The 19,118-nt window shown below is 46.0% G+C and overlaps 1 protein-coding gene across 21 annotated transcripts in view; it reads left to right on the forward strand.

Annotated features, from left to right (window-relative positions):
• Positions 1-19,118, forward strand: part of NCAM1 (neural cell adhesion molecule 1) — a 310,590-nt gene that overhangs the window by 222,871 nt on the left and 68,601 nt on the right. The window lies entirely within an intron of this gene.

Genomic DNA, 19,118 nt, shown 5'->3' on the forward strand with positions numbered 1-19,118 from the left:
TGAAGGAAATCACGTCTGCCCAGCTAGACAATTTGGTGTCTGTTGATAGCCAAACAGCCTGGAAAATTATCTTTGCCTCAGCTCACCCACTGTGCAAAGGAATGATGCTGACAAGCGAGCTGCTTCCAAAGCAGCTATTGTGTGGTCCTCAGCGGCACGGTGGGGAGGCAGAGGCAGGTACATGACTTAGCCATCTCCTCCTCTCTCTGCCTAATAAGGATGCTGCCAGGCAGCCTTTGTGTGGCTTTTCTATCAACACTTGGGTCATTTCTTCTCTCCCATCCCTCGGGGGAATATGATAGAGTATAGACAATTACCAATAAGATTTTAGAAAGAGCTTACAACAAACCACATGGAAATTGCTAGAAATATAAGGATGTCTGAAACCTCCTTAGCATGAAATGCCGAGATTTCCTTTGCTTTTAAATTGTCTCTCTTAAAATATGGAGACACATGGCTTTTGTGACAGGGTGTCTTTAAGCGGCATCTTGGGAAATAGGAGAAATTAGATGGGGAGGAATCCAACTCGTTAATATTCTAGAGTCAAAGAATGTTCACACTCAATCTTTGTGATCTTATAAATGAAGAAACGGGAGAGCTGGAGGTTATGTGACTTCCCCGAGGTCAGCATGCAGAACAGGACCCTGAATTCCCAGGTGACACAGGAGCAGCAGCAACATCTGCTGCCCCTCTTCTCTCCCTCCCACCGTGTGTGTGTGTGTGTGTGTGCGCGTGTGTGTGTATTTGTGGAACACTGACTATCACAGGGGCTGTGCTGAACGTCCTCCATGCGTCTCGCTTCCTCTGATGTGCACTGGACGTCTGCTGGGCACAGGTAGGGCTGAGCACTTGGAGGATGAAGGGAACAACATGCGATTACCTCTGTCCTGAAGAGGCTTACAGTCTCATCCTGCAGATAAGAAATCCCCCATTAAAAAGAGTGTGTTAAATGCTTTGGGGTTGAAAGGCAGCAGAAAGCTTCTTTGGGAAGCAGTAGCTAAAAGAAGAAAATAAACCTCTAGAGATAAAGGCTATAGGGTGGCGTTCTTCTTAGACTTGTTACTAAAAGAATTACGAGGCATTCTCTGGAATGATCTTTACAAAAGCCTAATGTCTGGGAGCCTGGCCCTGAGCAGAGCATGCTTAAGGAAACCCCGGATCTCTGGGAAGTAGGGGCATGATGTGTGAATGCCCATCGCAGGGGACAGCCTTCCTTGGAGCATTGTAAGCCTGCTTTCTTCTCTCTACCCCTAAGGCTATAAACAGAGAGGACCTGGACTTAGAGGAGAGGAAGTAGAAGAGATCAGCCTCCCCTTTGAAGCCCCGCTGCATCACTGGAGGCAGCATGGTGTTAGAAAGGAGATGGACTTTGGAGCAGAACAACCCTGAGATCTCAGATCCCATGTGATGTTGGGCAAGTTACTTAACCTCTAGAAGCCTCAGTGTCCTCAGCTGTCAAGTCGGGTAACAGTGCCCTTCCATGGAGGGTGGAGGCGAGGTTCCGTCACTCTTAGCATGCAGGGTCTGTGCTGGTTCCCAGGGAGAATGTGTGTAAAGTGTCTGGCCCAGAGTTCAAACACCTGATGGCCGCTGTGAGTGCCTTGTCTAGGATCCCTACTGCAGCTTCTCTTTACTACTTGGCACAGTTTCGAACAAGAATGAAAAGACCCCTGACCTGGAACAACAATGCTGATTCTCCTGCCGGAGCTTCCTTGTCATTTTCTCGCTTTCACTAATACCTTAGAGAGAGATTCCTAGAGCTGAGGCTGGGAGCGTCCACACGGAGGAATTTGTGAGTTCCGGTATGAGCATGGGTGGTGTGGGAGTCCTGGGCGGCCTCTCAGGCACCCTCAGCCTCGTGATTCCACTCTGCCCAAGTCAGCGTGGCGCCCTGAGCTCTGTCTCGTGGGATTTAGACTGTCTGGCTTTGGCAGACGCAGGTTCTGAGGCCCGGGTACCTGCTTTGAATGTGGGTAGGCCTACACTGACATGCCCAGATTTTCCTTGGGGTGGGGCCTACCGCTTTGTTTTAACCCGGGTGACCTTCCCTCTCCTGGCCACAAACGGGGCTGGACCTCAGAAGCCATCCGGAGGGCGTGACGGTGCTTGGCTGCTTCAGCTTCTCTGTTTCTCTCATGATTTCATTACATTGACAGAAACCACCTGGGATTAGACTAAGGGACTCCACTCCATTTTTGACATACTAGCCTCCAGAGTTTAAAATTCTTTGAACGAGACCACTTGGCCACTTTAGCTTCAAAAAGTATTGCTTGAAATAGGCCCCAGGGGTACCTCTGGAATACACGTGTCTAAGTAGCTGACTACTACGTAAACCCAAGAAGAAGAAGGGAAAAAGACAAATGGAGACAGCAGTTTCTTTCTAGCTCCTTGTTTTTCTTATAGCCCTCATTGTAATGATGTTATTTGGCAAAACACAGCTTACTGTCCTCGGAGTTATTCATATCTCTTCCCTGAAGCCCATAGGGATTGCTTAGCACTCGAAGAAGCATCCAGCTTTTTGCCTGTGCCTCAAGGGGAGTGAAAGCCTTGATGGAAGACTAGTCTGTCTTGTTCTGGGTTTCTCCAGCTCTCTCTCCTACCAGATGGTAATACCTCCAGGGACGACTGGAAATGCACTGGAGAAGTGCCCCAGGCGCAGCTTGTCCAGCTCTCAATGTCGGTCAGACAAGGGGTGCGGGAGGTGGGTCTGCTCCTTCACCCATCGGCTGACCCTGAGGCTTCCTTTCTGGGCTCTCCTATGGTGTCATTAACAGCAATCTGGCACTTGCTTTATTCTGCCTTGTGTTGGGGTTATTAATAGTAATGATTACGTTTGTAGAGTGTCTACTACACGCAAGGCACTTCGTGGGTCGTTTCGCTTGCTCTACGGAACAGATAGTGTTGCCATCTCTGTTTCCCTAAAGAGGAGGATCTGGGGGTGACTGGGGTGGGAACAGCAGCGGGAGGAGCTTGGAGTAGGAGCATATTTCTGGCTCCGTGGGAGGCAGTATTGTGTTCTGGGTGGTCTGTCTGGTTTGGACCAGAACTTCAGCTAGGAGCAGAGTAAGGGACAAGGGCCCCACTTCAGGAGGGGGCTGGCAAGAGGCCAGCACCTCCTAGGCACTGCAGGATCCCAGGCTTACTGTGGCAACACTGGCTTTAGACGCTCTCCCCAGGTGGGGCTGGGGCATCCGCTGAGCTGCCGGGGTCGGCGAGGATTGATTGGCCCGGGAACTAAACAGACTTGTGCCTGTGGGTCAGAGCACCCCCACCACACCTGGCAGCACTGGGACAACCCAGCCTTGGCGGGGAGATGTGAACATTGGGAAACCCCTGGATGAATTGCCAACTTGGGCCCAGTCGTATGACTATGGAGGTGGAAAGGACCTTAAAAATCAGTTGGTGCCACCTCTTCCTTTCTAAGTGAATAAACTGAGACCTGGCAAGATGAAATGACATGCCTCAACTTCTGTGGGTGTCTTAGGGGCATGGCCAGAATGGAAACCCTGGTTTCTCTGGTTCCTTTTCATCAGCTTCTCCCCACTTTGCTACCCTCTGCCTCTTTTTTTATCCTAATTTTACAGCTGGGGCACCAGTGCCACAGCACACATAAGGCGATGAGAACCAGAATCCAGATCTCCTGCCATGTGGGCGCAGTCATTCTCTTCCCACTGGACCTCAAGGCCTCACTCTTAGGGACTGACCCAGGCGTTTCCATTCAAAACAATTTTAAAATACATTCTTTTAACCAAGTAGTTTAAGAAACAATATTCACCTCGGGAGATAAAACCTAAATGAAAGGAGATTGCTCGCAGGCAGTGGAGAGCATTTATTGGAACCTGCTAGGTATAAAACCAAGTAGGAGATGCTTTGAAATTACAGCAAAGACCTGACCTCACTCTAGGTAGCTCATAGTCTAGCAGCTTCGAATGATCCTCTTCTTCCCTTTTTTTCCTCCAGTCTATTACTTGAGTCATCTCTTAAATAGTGTTATTAACTTCTAATCTTAAGACCAAGAAACTTTCAGCTACAAATTATTTAACCAGCCAGAAGTTGAGTATTGGGGGCTCTCCTGTGCTCATGTGCCACTTGAAAAGCAAGTAAGGTCCCCATGTGGTACACAGGGTGTCCTTTTTGGTCCTGTGGATCAGTGTCATCAGGAGAGCAAGCTGTGGTGACGGTCTCTTCTGGGTCATTTGAATTTCTCTTGATAGTTTAAAATAGAGGAAACAAATGAGTTTATAGGAAAATGTAATTATACACTTTCTTCTCTATTTCCTATGTGTAGGCCATTTGTAGGGAGTCTGTAAGACACAGAGATCTGCATTGAGTGGTCAGAAAGATCTATAACTTCTGTGGAAAAGGCATCTGCATTTGTGTGGTGGTTATGTGTTCCTCCATTCAGAGAAGAGCTAATGAATCATCAAATGGCTTTTTCTTTTAAAGTGAGGCGTATGCTATAGGGAGGGGGAAAAGGAATGAGCAAGCATAGAGATATTAAGAATAAATAATAATCTTTTGCATATGAGAGGGGCATTTGTCCTTGGGACTGTGCAGCTTTGAAAGCAAGATGAATTCATCAAGGAATTGTCTGAAACAATTGCAAGTTTTCTTTCATCAGGTTCAGCAGGGGATTGAGAGGCCTGGTTAATGTTCCTGGAGAGGTTTGAAATTCATCACTATAACAGAATAAAGGTAAGAGGGAGGTAGTTCCTTATGCCATGGGCCAGAAAGCTTCCCAGACTAAAAGATTGCCATTTAGTTCTGGGTATCCTTTTTAACCGCCATTTTGAAGATGCTATACAGTGATTCATCTTGTTTTATGACTTATAGCTAATTCAAAATTTCTAAAGACTTTTTAGTTCAGAACCTCGAAGACTCATTTTAGGCAGATAGTGTCGGATGCCTCATACCTTTCTTTTCTCTTATGGGTAATGAGGGTCTACACTGAGCATCCGGGATAGATTTCTCACACCACATCCACTTAGTGATCAGCACATTCATCTATAGGAGCTTTAAATGTGGCTCATACAGGGAACATTTCAGGCTTACCTGCTTAGTAAAGCAAGAGAAAGGTTGCTGAACTGATCAGCTGACACTTATTGAGACCTTCCATTTGTAGCACACAAGTTGTCATCCTGAGCTAGATGGACCAAGGATGTCAAACTGTGTGTTAAGGGCAGTGGTCTTAACTTCCTGTCCTTTAGTATTCTATCCATTTTGGTTGCAGGACATATCTGCTTTTAGAAAAACAATATGTTTACATGTATACGGGTTTTGACTGTAGGGTTATACTTCCTAAAGTGCTAGCGTGACAAACTTGAAAATGAATGAATGAAATAGGAGTTTCTGTAGAACTGTCACATTGCTTAAGGTGATAAATGGCAAAGTAGCAGGGCAACATAAGAATGATTGCAGAAATCAAACACTTCAAGCAGGAGCTTGAAGAGTTGAAATGAGTTTGATATTGTTTGTAGTTCATCAGTTACCCCAAGTAGGCCAGTGACCCCTAACTTGGCTGCATATCTGAATTGTCTGAGGAGAGTTTTAAACTTAGACTCACAGGGCCCCATTGCAGAGGTGGCAAATCAGAATCTTCAGGGATACAGCAAGAAAGTTGATTCTTCCTAAGCTCTCCAGGTAATTCTTAAGCAGGTAGGCTGATACTATTCCATGGCCTGAACCCCTGCATCTCATGCATTTGGGAACCTTTAGCCTGGCCTGAACCTCAGAAAAGAATAGCCCAAGAAGAATCTTCAGGTTAGTTCAGCACATATCTTTTAGGGCATACTGTGGGCCAAGCAATGTGTTGAGCATTGAGACTGCAGAGGCTCAGTCCTTACAGAGTTGAGTCATTTAAACGGATTCTGATGCACTACATTTTAACCCAGTGGCGCTGTGATGGAAGTGCAAGCTAATTGCTATGGAGGCGCAGAGGAGGAAGTGACCTTTCTATCTCTTTACCTCCAAGTCCCTTCCTGTTAATGCCTTCCCATGACCTTAGAGGATCATGGGGTCAGATTTTGATAGTTAAGACCAGCAAACTAGACCTAGCCCTCTTGACTTCAGGTTTTGGTCTCTGGGTCATTCTCTCTTGTGACATTACAAAAGGATCATGGTCTAAGACAAGGGCCAACCCGAGATTTGAGCCCATTTTGGTCATTTAATAGCCTTGCCCCAGATCAGCTCTCCAGTAGTCCAGGTTGATTTTCCATGGAAGAAAGAATCCAGAAGTGTCCCTATTTGAAGATTATAAGGAATCACCCTGTACTCTGTTCGGTCTAGGCTGTGCCAACCGTCTGTGCAGACAGCCAAGGTCTCATGGAGGGTCCCAGTGATAGCCTCTGAGTCTAGAGCACACAATCGGAGGGCAGAGGCTGTTCACACGTAGAATGGGGGTTAAGCTGATGTCACAGTTGGTAGTTTCTAGAAGGCTGTGAGAAACCATAGCAGTAGCATATACGGTGGCTCCTTACCCAGCTTCTTTAGATGCCATCAGGCACGCGGCACCAGTATGTCATCCGGTTAGTTGCGTCTCTTTTCTTTACCCTAATGAGGCTTTCCTTCTACACTGCGGTTGTCAGCTCTCTTTCTTGACCCAGTCCCACCTTTGCAGATTTGCCTCTTGCAACTGGTGTCTAAGGGAGGTCCCTGCTGTGAGAGGAGGCCTCAGCTCTGGGCAGGACAGCAAGGCCTTTGGCTAAGAGGCAAGAATGAGTCCAACTCTGTTTTGACTCCAGCAGATTTTGCTCTGTGGGGAAACTAGACCCAGCCCTCTTGACTTCAGGCTTTGGTCTCTGAGTCATTCTCTTCTTGTGACATTACAAAAGGGTCTTGGTCCAAGATAAGGCCAACCTGGGATTTGAGCCCATTTGGATCATTTAATAGCCTTACCCCAAGGGTTCAGGGAAAAAGGACAGAACATAGAGGGTGAGAGGGTGATAGTTGTTTTTGTTTGTTTGTTTGTTGTTTTCAGCTTTATTACCTACCTAGATGTTTTGGGGAACAGCTTGGGTTTCACCATATCCTCTCCTTCCCTAGGAAGCAGGCGCTGAACTCACAGTCCAGTGACTTTTGAGGCTGAGATTCTGTAGATTGGGGATCTTAGACTGAGTTTTGGTGATATCTGCGTGGGCTATTCAAAATGTGTCATCTTGCCTGAATGAACTCAAATGCTTCTTGAAATGTAAACCTACGTGTAGATCCCATAATGAAAAAGAGGAAGAGAGAGTCATGGCTTATTATCCCTCCAGAGAGCGAGATGAAATGCCGAGGCAAATTCGTTGCCCCCAGGAGTTGAAGAGCTGCTGCTGGGGCTGTGTGCTCTTTTCTCACTCTAGCCATTTACTGGGCAATTCTGGCCCATTAGTAGACTGTCAGTGTTTAATAGCTTTCTGTAAGATACTGGCGTCTTTAAAGGTCAGACAGTGATGCTTACAGCTATGACTTGTTTATAGAAATAAAAGCAGCTTGCCTTGTTACAAAATAAGGTATGATGTGTGAACGGGGGGCATCTATTCATATGTATCAGTGCTTTCTCTTTTTTGGCCAAAGTTTGTTGCTGTTGTTATTGAGTGTGTAGGACTTCTGTCGTATGGAATATTCAGAAGGCCGACCCTGAGAATTGGGGTGGGGTGGGGTGGGGTGGGGTGGGGTGGGGTGGAGAGAGAGGTGGCTGAAGGAGGATAAATGCAGGGACACCATTAGACAAAGACAGGCCTGTCTGGGAGACCCCAGCCCATGTGAAACAAGTGGCCCCTTCTGTCATGATCCATGCTTCGAAGAGACCTACTGAGTTACCCCCAGGATAACACAGTCACCCTGAGAGCAGACAGATGCACGACTGCTTCTAAGGCAGGAGTGATTGCTGCACTGGTTGTTGGCTCCGTTTGTCTTGCAGTCTGTTTGGGGAGTTTTTGATGGGGGTGTAAGAAAACTGAAAGTGAACCGCAACACAAGAGAACACTGTCATGTGTGAGCTCCATGCATTTAAATATGTTCAGATCGCCACTGGTCTTAGGTTGGTAGCTACCAGTCCAGTTTGGAATAGAAACCAGTTACCGCACTCCCAAGTTTAGCTACTGTTGAGGCTGATTCTATTTTGAAAGAAGGAAAATTCAGTGACCAGTGACCTGAGTTCTTTTTAAAGAATCCAGTTTTGCCTGGTCACTGTGACTTGACACCATTTTGAAAGTTCAAAAGGTAGTTCCCAGAGGAGAATTCACTGTCCAGGGAGACAGGGTGAGGAAGAAACGTGTGTGTGTGCGTGCGTGCGTGTGTGTGTGTTTTTCCTCCCCTGTGACCCACCCAATCCCTTATGCAGACTCAGTGCAGGAACTGCCAGGCCGGATCCCAGTGTGCACTGTGAGCTCCCGTTGCCAGGAAAGGGGTTTGTCTCCTGAAGCTGACCAGCGGTTTTCCACAAACCTCCCCTAAAGAGAAGATTTGTCTCATGGCAGCTTTTCCTTCTTATTGAGATGAGGACCCAGGACTAAGAAAGTTTAGTTACTTGGTTTTAAAGAGGCTCCTGACTAGAGTTGGTCACCTTGAGGGGAAAGAAGCATTGCCTCTGTGAAATCCTTCCTAAAAGAAGATTCTGCCCCCCTCAGAGGGGTTTGGCGTGTGTTTGTTTATCGTGGGTGAGCCTCGCGTCTGCCACTGACCTTTGCAGTGGCTCTTTGGGATCCCACTCATTTTAGTCCTTGAAACATCAAAGCCCATTACGACACGGTGCCATGGGGGGACTTTCTTTAATGTTTCTGTCTTTGATTTCACAGACTGGGATTCAAAGGCTCTCCTGCCTATTGGATAAAGCAAAGTGAGTTTGTCAAGGACAGTTGGGTTTGGATTGGGGAGGGAAGGCGTCTGAGAGAAGAATGAAAGAAAGTTGTGGTTGCTTAAATAAAAACCCTACTACAGAAACCCTACCCAAACAAAAAACTATAAAGGCTGCCATAAGGATCTCATTCCACATTTAGTTTTTCTGACTGACTATCCATCCTTCAGGGTTGTGGCATTATTCTGGGAGAGAAGGGAGCACACTTAGCCCGTGGCGAGGTCCCAGCTACCAAGACGAGGGGAACAACATTGTATGTTTGGTTGTCTTCTCCCAGCCTCCCTACTCCTCCCCAGTGGACCATTTTCCCAGCCCCTTTAACAAACTCTACCCAAATCTTTGATTAATTCTAAGTCAAAAAGACTGATTGTCACCTAGGGTGCAGCCTGAGGCCCTTCCTGTGATCCGGCATACAAATCCTAAGGTCAGAGTACTGAGAATGAAGATAGAATACAGATAACCAGCCTGGGGCTTGGAGCAGGCGTGTGGGGCTCCTCTGGGTCCCTGAAATCACACTGTGTGAAGACAGAGGAGGCCATAAGTGCAGCCAAAGGACTTTTAACTGAGAATCAGAAAGTGATGTTACGGGTAATTCTATGGATGGATGGATCATAAGGTTGGCGGGAGTAATACTGCAGACTAGGAGCAAGGATGTGCTTCAGGTGTGCCTGGACCACCACACGGCCACCATCTGCCACTGCCTCTTCTCCTCTCCCCTCTCCACCACCCACCTGGGCTGTGGCTGCTCTTAGGTCTAAGTTCCTGATAAGCCATAGTGATGGACATGGCACTGAGTGATGGACATGGTATTGCAGCCCTGACCCTAATTCGTGGGGCCAGCAACAGCTTTCTTATTTGTTCCCTAACTGAAGAAAGCAATACCATTTTTTATTTCCCAGAATAATGGGTATACTATTTGTAAAACTATTATTATTTAAATGGCTGGGTATTCTTCTATTCTGTCCCCTTCAAAATTTCGTGTAATGTGGTTCCATGTATTATCCAGCAGGTCAGGCTCCATCTGATTAGGGCTGACAGTGGCTGAGAGGGAGGGAATGGAGTCTCCACCCAGCAGAGAAGAGTGTGACCTCTGATAGGACTCTCTTTCCATGGACACTCTGCAGACGACCTCTTAGGGAGAATGACTGCTCTGAGAAAGCACCAGCTGAGTAGACACGTGAAAAATCCATTTCAGATGTCTACCCTGCAGAGCAGTGAAGAACCAGTGACAACTTATGTGTTACCAAAGAATAATTTTAAGATTAACGTTCTGTTTTTGGTTTTTTTCTGCTTTTTCTCCCCAAATGCCCCCAGTACATAGTTGTATATCTTAGTTGCAGGTCCTTCTAGTTGTGGCATGTGGGACGCCGCCTCAACTTGGCCTGACGAGCAGTGCCATGTCCACACCCAGGATCTGAACCGGCGAAACCCTGGGCCGCTGCAGCTGAGCGTACGAACTTAACCACTCAGCCACGGGGCCGGCCCCTAAGATTAACATTTTAATAAGGGATCATATGGCTTATCCAGAATCCAAGTTAGGGGATAACTAGTAATCTATTGATTGGAAGATCAGACTTGCAGCCTCTGGCCTGATCCCTGTTGGTGGCTGCCACCAGTGCTGAGCGTTAGTGGCAGCAGAGAAGGGCTGCAGGTGGGCATGGAGGCCAGACCGGTTGGTGGTGAGGAGATGGGGTACAGGGGATGCAGTCCCGAGATGAAGGCAGGGCTACAGCAGGGAGAGGAGTGTGGCCTGGTGGACTCAGAATTCAGGGAACCTCAGTTTCCAGCCCCTGTTCAGAATCAGTATATCCCAGGGTCTGAGTCAGTATACCTCTGAGTAGATAGTGTTTTTCTCTACTTATATGCTCGTCTCCCAGCTCATCCAGCACAAAATCAACCCCTTTTCCATGAAAATTGACTTTGATTGAGACAAACTTTAAGTAATACATACCTAAGATCAAAGACTATGGAGCCTGGGCTCAAATCTTGGCTCTACCACTTAACCAGCTTTGTGATCCTGGGTCACTTACTTAACCTCTCAGTTCCTAGGTTTCCTCATTTGTCAAATAGGGCAGTAACAGTACCTATCTCATAGGATTGTTAGCAGGATTACATGAATTCAATAAAGTGCTTTGTGTGGTGACTGGCACGTAATAATCACCGTATATATATATGTGTGTGTGTCTTTGTTTGAGAGTGTGAATTTTTCACTTGAGAGAAACCAAATTTAACAATTCTTTGCACTGGTTGTTTGAGAGATTATAAGCCTTTGTATCCTCAATAACCCAGATGTGCTTAAAGCTATGAGCACATAAGGACACTTTTGAAAGACATGGGCACAATCTAAAATTCTCAAGATGAAGTTGCATGCTGGCATTCTCTAAATTTCTATTTTCTGGGTGTAAAGAATGCAACATCTGCAAACAACAGCTGGACAAACATTGAAAGATAGAATTCCAACTTCTCGCCGTGTTGGCAAAAGCTGTGAGAGGGAGGGGAGCGATTTGCCTTGTATCAGTACCTTTTTACAGCTGGAAGAAAGAAGTTCGATGAGTCATTTTGTCAAGGCAAGGCTTCAGGAGAGCAGACCTAAGAAAACATTGTCAGGGGCGTCCTGGAAGCAGTCACTTAATATGCAGCAATTGATTAAGAAGGCCTGGTTATCGGGGCAGATTGATAGATTTTTCATTGTTTATTTGGAGAACTTTATTAGCTGAGATCCAAACATCTATTTCCGTCCTCGCTCTGCGTTTCGGTAATTCAGCTTCTTCCGTGCTGTTGGCCTGCCGTCAGGGTCTGCCCGGAAAACGGAAACAGGAAGGGCAGTCTGAGAAGGAAGCAGGGAACCTGAGCTGTTAGAAAGTGCCCCTGGTGTTGGAAGTACCAGACATTTTTATTGGCTTTGTGCGGACTAGTAGAGCACCTGCCATTTGTCCAATTTTCTTACCTGCACTTAAGAGAGCAGTTCTCTCTATCTGATGACTCTTGCTTTTTGGGGACAGAGGTGAGACTAGGGCAAACCAGATAAGAGAAGACAGTTGGCCAAATAGCTACTGAGGACTATCAAATAAAATGAGACACAGAAACAAGAAGAGGCCTCATGTCAAGAGTCAGCACGTGGGGCCAGTCCCATGGCTCCCGAGCTTTGCTGCAGGGACCCTGGGCTTGTGCTCCTGGAGTTTCCTGTCTGTAAAATGAAGGGGTTGGAGACGATGTGTCGGGTCCTTTCTGCCTCTAACCTTCTTTGTTACTAAATGGCTCTGCAATCCTGGCCGTGAATCCAGTGTAGTGGAAGACTGAGAAGTCGTGGTATAACTAGACCACATCTGCCACCTCTCGGCACATGCTCGTGCCCTCACCTGTGTGCTCCGCAGTGTGAGGGGCTGTGGAACGTTCCTGCCTTCGCCTTCACTTGTGGACTGTAAGAGACTGGGCTGATCCCCGCTCGAAACGGATTTCACTTCTGGCCTGGAATCTGAGACTTTTGTGGCTTTATGGAGATACTTCTGATTTATTGCTGCTTTGGAAAAAAATATAGTAAATTCTTCAATGCATCTCCTTCCTTGTATGATCCTCTATTAAAACAAGCAAACAAACAAATAAACAAACTCCTTTTCGTCAGCGTCAGGCTGGCTTCTTCCTGCATCTGATCTGTGGGGGTGCTGTGGCACTTGTTAGGGTCATGCCCCTGCTTAGTATTCCTTTGAGTCATTTCTTCTGACTACCCGTTAAAGATGCTCCAGAGTACTCCTGGTAGGAACTGTGTACTTTCTGGGGAGGCGGATTGGCAATGGCAGTGAGGGCCTGGAGAACAGCGTGAATCTATTACTTCTGAGCAGATTAAACCAACATGTAGATCTTCTTGCCCTATAACCAGAAGCGCAGGACCCTGTGTGATGTGACATTAGTCAAGTTCTAGGTGGTTTGTGGAGACAACAACCATGGTGTGAAACCACTGAGTCTTTTTCTATAAAACTAAACCATCTGATTAGACCTAATGAAATGCTAATTTGACCCAGGGAACTTTCGAGGCCAAGGGAACTGAAGCTGTGATCTGCCTTGGCTCTGTGTTCTGATTTGAAGCCAGCGCCATGGAACCAGAGCCAGTACCCAATTATTCCTCATTCTCAGCAGCTCATATAGTTTATGTTGCTAAGAAATAGAGCCTCCTGCTTCTGGCAAGTTGGTTTCTGTTGTTTGGCTACCAGAATTCCATAGGATAGACTCGGGTAATGGGATATCAGATTAATCATCTAGGCCTCAGTTGTGCAGTGGTACTTAATACTTTTTCTTCCTTACTATCATATTATGGTATCTTATGGCATAGAAAGCTGAAGATTCTGAAGCCATACTCGCCTTGTCCATACCTCCCCCATCGCTCTGTTTGGAAGAGTCATGGGATTTGAGGAGAGTAAAGAGAATTTTCACCAGGACTACTCGGTACATCACTTGTGTAATGAAATATTGCTCAGTTTTGGTGGCTTTATTAAAATGAAAGACTTTGGAAGCCAGCTTGGTATATGACCCCAGCATCTCTTTCAAGTGAATTTGGTTTTGAAATGTCTGTGTACTATCTCTGGCTTGTCTGTATAGTTTGTCTTCATACAGGAAGTTCTGTTTTCTCTATAAAAAATGAACCTACCACCACCACCACCGAGAGTCATCTTTCCTTCCTCCTCCAGTCTTGAATTGTGCGTTCACACATCTGCTGTGTGCTCGTGTTCTCAACCAGGGAGGACCACAGCTTTCCTGAGGCCTTTCTTTGCTCTCTAGGCTGGCTGACACATCAGGGGAAGCCAGGGGCCCAGGGTCCAGTGGGGACTTCACACAGAGTGTTTCCCAAGGGTCTGATTGTACACTTAGCTCGGTTGGCTTGGAAACCCTGGCTAGATTACTTCTGGATATTTAGGTTTAGATGGGAATTAGATAGAATTCTCAGCATTTATACAGATGGGGCCTAACCAGGCTGATCAAAAGATTGGCAGCCCTAAATATGACTTCTAGGTGATTTCACTTGCTGCTGTGAGCCAGCTTCAAGCAATGAGGATGCTTCCAGGGGCAATTAGAATATGTCTACCATTATGATGCCATTATACAGAACCTGAAGCTGAAATCTGTAAGAACAAGTATTTTATAGTTCCTTTAAAATGACGTTTAACTTGTGAGTTAATATTTGAAAGTAAAACAGTCTACCTCATTTTCTTCTTCTACTCAGCTGCTGTCAACAGTAGCTCAAGCCAGAACTATAGGCCTCATCTGTCAGGCGTGAACGAGACTCCTTTGTCATCCCAAATTGTTTATTCATTTTTCTCCCCCAAAATGAGATAGATAGACCTCTGTCCAGCTGCTTCCTGCAACCATAGCAATCTGACAATTTGCATTATTCTTTTCATACACATACATGCATGTTTATCCAGGCTCTCAGTGGATGTTCCCATACATACACATAGACATAAATGCACACACACGTCCCCCTTGATAGATTTCAGACAGGTTGAATCTAGTAGTCTACGAGAGGTTCCTGCTATCTCATTCTCATCACAAGCATTATTGGGGATTTTGTTTGGGGTGTGTGTGAGAGAGTGTGTATGTGTGTGTCTGTATAAGTTCAAAGTCTTATCATCTATGTACTGTCATTTAAAAAACAGCCAACACAGCCTGTCCTCGTGTTTGGTGCGTTACATACATTACCTTCCTAAATCATCTCAGCATCCCTGTGAGATCGATAGGGTGGTTATGGTCATTCACAAATGTGGAAAACAGGCTCTGAGATTCTCCTGGGAACTCAGAGGCACCAAGTGTCACAGCTGGAACCCTGACCCAGGCCCCTTTGACTCTTAACTATGACTCACTCCTGACTGTTGAATTCTCATGACAATCCAACCACACAAATTCAGTTCTGTTATCATCCCCATTTTACAGATAAGAAAACTGAGGCCAAGGGGAGTGACTTGTCTAGAGCGCCCGCGTTATTGTTCTTTGGCTTTGATTGGATTAAGTCATCGTTTACACCAATAAAGTTCTGCCTGGCAAGTAAAATGTCATAAATGACTGCAGAGCGGAATCAGGCCACCTGACTGCCAGTTGGATCATTTGGGAAAGTTGCTTTATCTTAAACCATAAAGGGAAACATTGCTTCCCACGAAAATAGTAACTGAAATCATTTCTTCAGGAAGGGTTGTTAATATAGGTTTATTAAGAACAATAATACACAACAAGGATAAAATGTTTGTCGTGTGCCAGACATTAAGTGCTTTACGTATATTAATTCATTTCATTTTTCCACCAGCCCTATGTGGAGGGTTCTGTTTTTCCCCATTTTCCAGATAAGAAAACAGGCACCCAGAGAGTAAATAACTTGGCTAAGATTAAATAGCTAGTACATGGCAAGCTGACATTCAAACTCAACAATCTGGCCCAGAGTCCTTGGCCCTAACCATTCTGTAGTACTGCCACATTAGTTTGGGTTTTACTTTCACTGAGTTTGATTGGCCTTTATTTCCCTTCGAGTCCTTTGCTAATAGTGAGAACAAACTGTCACGGGCAAGTGGGGGTGCCTCAGTGCGGATGACCCTAGGTCAGACATTGGGATTTCCCACAGGTATGTCAAAGGAAAGAGACTTTAGCATGCAGGTGTACTTTATTAAAAAAAAAAACAACTCTCCATTAAAGTGGTTAAGTATAGTGATATTTAAGGCTCATCTCTAGAACAATGGCTAACAAAATAAATGTCTAGCTACACTTTGATGCCTTTTTCAAACATCCTTAGCCATTATTAAATGGCTTCTAGGAAATTCCCTCATGGGATGCATAGTCACTGATGAGCTTAATCCACTGTGCCCACCCTTCTCTTAGATTGGTGACCAGGCATCTCCCAGGGCCTGCTGCCCACCTGCAGTCTGTCTTCCTCATCAGCCAGTGTCTGTATGACCTCTTAACAAGAAAGTATTTTCAATCAGCCATGGAGAGAGCTGGGTTCACTTTCTGCTTTCAGCTCCTACCTCCTCAAGCACATTAGAATCTGAGAAGAACGCCAGTAAAATTAAACTGCTGCAGAAGTTGCTGATTCCAGTGAAATCTATAATCTAATTTTTGAAATCAGAATACTTTTTCTCCATTGCTTTGCCGTGGTAAGATTTCCACCTCTTCTGATAAGTGCCTTGGCGTCTTTTAGGACCAGAAATTTTGATTCACTTTTCTTTAGCAGCTAAGACTTTACAGCTTGTTATGCCGGGAAGTTGGGAGTTAGAAAACTTCTGTCTATACCTGAAGCTGTTTGCTAAACAAGTAGGCATATCTTTCAGAACATAACATCAATTTTTTAAAAAGACATTTAAACAGAAAACTCATGTTAAAACATATAAATCTCCCACTGGGTTATTTTACTTTTTAAATGAGATGAAGAGAGGGAGAGGCTTCCATGCTCAAGAGAACCTTTTTTTCTGTCTGTTCCCAAGGGATGGAATAGTGTGGGAGAAAATAGCTGGGGCTTTGGACTCCATTTCCCCTGGGTTTGAATCTTGATTCCACCGTGACTGTTACTTATGGCTCTGAGCCTCTACTTCTCCCTCTGTAAAATGGGAGTTATAAGCTATGATTATCTGTGAGCAAAGAGGCCCTTTATAGTTAACCAAGGTAGAAATCATGGCAGCAAGTTGATTATAAGATGTTTGTATGCTCTGCTCTTTCTAGCCCATAACTTGGGAAGAGAGCCAGTGGTAACTAATAGGTAATAATTATTGGGAGGCCAGCAGAAGGCTAGTGGTAGTTGTGGAGTGTAGGGGGAAGAGCTGAAGCCTTAGAATTAGGTGACTTTTCGTCATTAGCTGAGTGACCCTGGGCAACTTGTTTCATTTCTTTGAGTTTTAATTTCCTCTTTTGTAGAATGGAGACATTATTGACCTTTTTATATCTCAGAACTATTGTGAGCATCAGATTAAATAAGGAGTGTCTTTTGTAAACCAGAAAGTGTGAACAAGCTGCCAGAGGCCTTGGGGAACCAGTACTTATGGGAATGGAGTTGCTCTCAGCCATGCCTCTGGGTCCCACAGGGTCCAAACCCCTGTGCTTGTAAGATGCATCTCTCGATGCGTCTGAGGCTAGGATGACAAGCAGTGTTTATGCAGAGTGTTTATTCAAAGCAGGAGATGAGGTACTTTTTCTGGGGGAACTGTTTTCATAAGTTTCTTTAAAGGTATGGGTCACGCCTGGTTAGGAAATTTGCAACTGGAGAAAGGTGACAGGTGAGGTAGGAATTTTTATTGGAAACAATGAAAGGACTAACAGAACGAGAAAGGAAAGAGCCCAAGAAGTGTTGGGAAGGAGTTTTGAGTTTGGAGCAGGATTTCCACTTACCACTATTAAACCTAATAATTCAAGGTTTAGCGTTGGGGGAAGAATAACCAGCCATTGTACTACGGTGGAAAACCTCCGCGCGCTGACTTGCAGAGAGCCTGGGCTTCCTCTGGCCCAGCTTTGTCCCTTGTTCGCTGTGTTTTCCATATGTGCAAAAGGTCAGGCTTCTACATGGATAGATAGCTCTTCTTTAAAAAACTTCCATGATGATGAATGTGCGCGTGGGGTCTGGCGAAGCTGGGAACTCCTTTGAAAGTCTTGTTGCTTGTGTCTCTCCATTGCCCAGAGAAGGATACTGGCCACATTTGGGTATGAAAACGCTTCAGCCCCGCCATCTTCTCTTGTCCCCTGAGAGTCGTGTTCTGTTTGAAAAGAGCTGGAAAAATGAAGGCTGTTTTTTCGCTTGGGATAAGACTGTTTTTCTCAAAGCAGTCAGGGCTCTGTGAGAGTAACAGGATCCATATGTTGAAGCCGGCTGCTAATGCTCAGCATATGGGCCAGTGAACTTTTCAGGCAGAAATATGCCTCTCATTCTCTAAAAATGCCCCAGTAAACTCCAGAAAGGACCATTACTTAGGTGACGGATGGCACAGACACAGCTTCCAGGCTTCACAGGCCCGTTGTTCGCAGAATGTGCGCCACAGAAAGGGATAGAAAAGATCCTGGTTGGCCTTAGGATGGATGGCACTGGCCTGTAGCCCTCTCTGTAAGGCCTCGTGCTCCCCAAAATCCTATGGGCCCTTATCAGCTCCGGGCTTGCTCTGTCCTGTTAGGGGATGATGAATCTGACGGTTGTTCCTCAGGTAGGCCAGATTGTCTGTTAGACTGAATACAAACATTTTAGCCTCTACTCGCAGAGGCAGCAATGAAAAATGAAAAGAACACTTACCTGGGAGCTAGGTGGCTTGGGCTCTTGGGGCCATGTTGGCGCTAGCTAGAAGTGACCTTGGGGAAGTCACTTTACCTCTCTTTTCTCATAAGAAAAATGAGGAGGAGGGACATGGTGGTGGTTGAGACCCCTTCCACTCCCTCAGTTTAGAATTGAGTGGCACCTAACTTAGCTGGAGGAGAGAGAGGGAGGGGAGACTCAGCCTCGGCTATTCACAACTCACACAGTGGATGCATGCCCCGCGCCGTGCCCCCCCCACCCCGCCCCCCACGGCGTTATATTCCATTGTGGTTCTGGTGCTACAGGCGAAATTCAGAAAAGGTAGGGGAAGACCTTTCATTGCTCTCAGGAAGAATTCAGTCCTGGGCCCCAAATGTGTACTCAACAGCAAATTGAATTAGGGAGAACCTAGCTGCCCCTCGACTACTATAATATTTCTTCCAAACCAGCATTTGGAAGTCTCTGGGTTCCCACCTCTTATTTTCACAGTGGAGTGGTCAGCATCATCTCCCAGCCTCTCCCCCATGCCTGATTCCTCACCCGAATTCTCACTGTTTCCCTTTTCCATTCCTGTCTCCACCCAGCCATCCGTTTCTCTCTGCAGCCTCTGCTGGATTTTTCCATGATCTGCTTTGTCTGTTGGTAGGGTGGTTAGGAAGGCTGCACCCCCAATAACTGGGTTGCCCCATGCTCCCCCTTCCCAGCCCCAAGCAGGCCCTTTGATCCCTCTGTTCCACTGAGCACAACTGTGGTCCCTTCATCAAATGAGCACAGACTGAGACCTGCAGCAGCTCTGCCTGCAAGTCAGTCGCCATGGCAACCAGCATTCCCTCGTTCCACTGTGAAAAGAAAATGGCTGTTCTGGGCAAGGGCTCTGAGGCTCTATACCTAGCCTGTTTTGTGCAGGCCCCTCCTTCCTATCGGCTTTGAGAAGCTACATGCATTGAACCAAACATCCGTTAGCCTTTAGCTTTCAGATTTACTTCACCTTAGAAGAGCAGAGGCAGAAGGAAGTTGAATCCAAATGAATAAAAGCTG

Source organism: Equus caballus, chromosome 7, assembly GCF_041296265.1.
Source record: "Equus caballus isolate H_3958 breed thoroughbred chromosome 7, TB-T2T, whole genome shotgun sequence".
NCBI classification, from domain to species: Eukaryota; Metazoa; Chordata; class Mammalia; order Perissodactyla; family Equidae; genus Equus; species Equus caballus.